At 45.0% G+C, this 2,630-nt stretch overlaps 1 protein-coding gene across 1 annotated transcript in view; it reads right to left on the minus strand.

The window, feature by feature from the left end:
* LOC144232689 (mitochondrial adenyl nucleotide antiporter SLC25A24-like) overlaps window positions 1–240 on the minus strand; it is a 44,506-nt gene extending 44,266 nt beyond the window's left edge. The window contains exon 1 of the mRNA XM_077765529.1: window positions 205–240. The gene's annotated coding sequence lies outside the window, so the exon portion shown is untranslated. The remainder of the gene's footprint in view (window positions 1–204) is intronic.
* Window positions 241–2,630: the final 2,390 nt, after the last annotated feature.

Raw genomic sequence — 2,630 nt, forward strand, 5'->3', positions numbered from 1 at the left:
CCCTCACAAAATAATCTTAAAAAGAGAGAGGGCAGCTCCGGGGACCTATCTGTGCCTGTCTTTTGTGCAAGACTCTGAAGCGCGAACCTAGGCTGTGAACATCTTGAGAAAGGAGAAGGTCTCTTACTCACGAATTCACAAAGGCTAACACAGCCCATGAAATTCTGGGCGCGTTCAGTAAATGTTGGGTCACCAGACACGCACTCAGCATCTCCCAGTGCAGAGAAGACTCTGACCGTGGTGGAAAGTGACTGTCGTAAAAAGGCTGACAACGCTTTTCGTTGGGCTGGGCAGCATTATTCTGTGTGACGGGTGAGAGAAAAGAACTCTCACGGAAAAGAACCCCACCCTTCCAAGACGGCTCCTGGAAAAAAGCTTTGCAAAGCGCAAGTGCGGCTTCACCCTCTGCCCAACGGCTTCACCCTCTGCCCAACNCCTCGTGGGAAGCCAGGCCCCGGGGCCTTGCGAGGGTCCGTCCGCGTCAGAACTTGCAAGTTGAGGCACCAAACGTTTCGGCAACCTGCACCCAGGGCCGTCTCGGGCCCACGAGCGACCCGGGAGCTGAGGAAGGCTTAAGCAGGGAGGGCGCGCGTTCCCCAGGCGGCGTCGAAAGAGCTTCCGGATGTTTCCCAGCGCAAACAGAGTGGCCTCGGCAGGTGAGTGCTCCTACCTGCGCCTCTACCTGCGCCTCGCCTCCGCCTCCGACCGACCGGAGCATCTCGCGCCCCCGCGCCACCCCCTCCTCCTGGGGACGTCTCTAGAGGGCATCCCTCCCAGAAGGGCTTCCACCCTCCCAGTCTCCCTCCGCCCAGCCCGCTTCCAGGGACCTTGGGGCTGTTTCCGGGTGCCCCTCTCTTCCCCACCCACAACTTTCTCGTAGACCCCCTGCAGCCTCCCCTCAGCCCTCACCACCCACCTTCCAGAACTCTCTTCTCACCAAATCCAAAGGATATTTTAATATCCTTGGTCTTATTCAATACTGGTCCTGTTTAGGCACTGCCGACCACCCCCTTTCCTTTGTCTTGTGGGACACCACACATTTCTGCCCCTCCTCAGTCCCAAGAAGCCCGAGACCATCTAAAATTGAGGCACTAGAGAATGGCAGCAGAGTTGAGGGATTATGTAAGATAATCTGTAATTTGTTGCACCGAAGCTTTGTGTCCTCAATCTCTTGGTCACATCTTTTGAAAGTCATGGTACAGTCTATGGACAGGCCCTGACCAGTGTTTTAAAAAGTATTTTTTTCTTATAAAATCCCAAATCTTGGACCACAGAATCAAGTTCCCTTATTTCTTTAAATAATGCTCTTAGATATACTTTAAGATGTCATTTATTTCATATAAGTTTTATACTATTTTGTTAAATGTTAGATAAAAATAAGAACACTGGGGCGCCTGGGTGGCTTAGTCGGTTAAGCGTCCGACTTTCGCTTAGGTCATGATCTCGCGGTTTGTGGGTTCGAGCCCGGCTTCGGGCTCTGTGCTGACTGCCAGCTCAGAGCCTGGAGCCTGTTTCAGTCTGTGACTCCCTCTCTCTCTGACCCTCCCCTGCTCACGCTGTCTCTCTCTCTCTCTCCTAGAAATAAATAAATAAATAAATAAATAAAAATAATAAGAACACTGGACTTGCTCACGTAGAAGCTCACCATCTAGTGTGCTCTGAGTCTGTAAACAAATAAAACTCAAGTGCTCTAATAAAGATGGGACCAAATTTCATAAAATATGTATTATTTAAATGAGTAAGTTTTAGGAATTAATAATAAGAGAAAGCTATTTATACAACTTACACAAAATATTATAAGTACTGACATTTATAAACATCAAAGACTTCTTTAAAAGATCATAAACTGTCAAAAGCAAATAGAGTAATATATTGTGAAACTTATAACATGTAGAAGTAAAATGTATGACAGCAATTGTAAAAAGGATGGGATTAAGGAGGTGGAAGTCTACTGCTAAAAAGATCTTGCATTATATGTGAAGCAGTAGAAACTTAAAAAGGTATGCGGGAAGGGGGACCTGAGTGGCTCAGTCGTTAATCGTCCAGCTCTTGATTTAGACTCAGGTCATGATCTCATCGTTTATGGATTGGAGCCCCCACATGGGGCTCCACCCTATCCATGCAAAGCCTGCTTGGAATTCTCTCTTACTCCCTCTGTGCCCCTTCCCCCTCATACTAACTCTCTCAGAATAAAATTTTTTTTAAAACTTTAAAAAATGAAATAAAATAGTATAAAAATGTACTCAGGAAATCCCAAAGCAACCATTGGGGGAAAAAACCCATGGAATTGTAGCTAATAATAAAAAGAGGTAAAATAGAATACTAAAAAATACTGTATTAGTCCAACAGACTGTGAGAGGAAAAGAGGAAAAAGAACAGTTGGGACAGACAAAACAAATAAGATGATAGCCTTAAAGTTAATTGATAATTACATTAAACATAATATTCTATACACTCCAATTAAAAGGCAGAACATTAGCAAGACCTCTCTATATACTTTCCACAAAAGTGAAATATGATATACATATAGGCTAAACATATAGGCTAAAGGTAAAAGTAAGGAAACACCATGTAAACATTAATTACGAAGAAGCTGGCATAGCTGTATTAATATCAGCCAAGGAAGACTT

Source organism: Crocuta crocuta, unplaced genomic scaffold (assembly GCF_008692635.1).
Source record: "Crocuta crocuta isolate KB4526 unplaced genomic scaffold, BGI_CrCroc_1.0 scaffold274, whole genome shotgun sequence".
In the NCBI taxonomy this organism is placed as follows: Eukaryota; Metazoa; Chordata; class Mammalia; order Carnivora; family Hyaenidae; genus Crocuta; species Crocuta crocuta.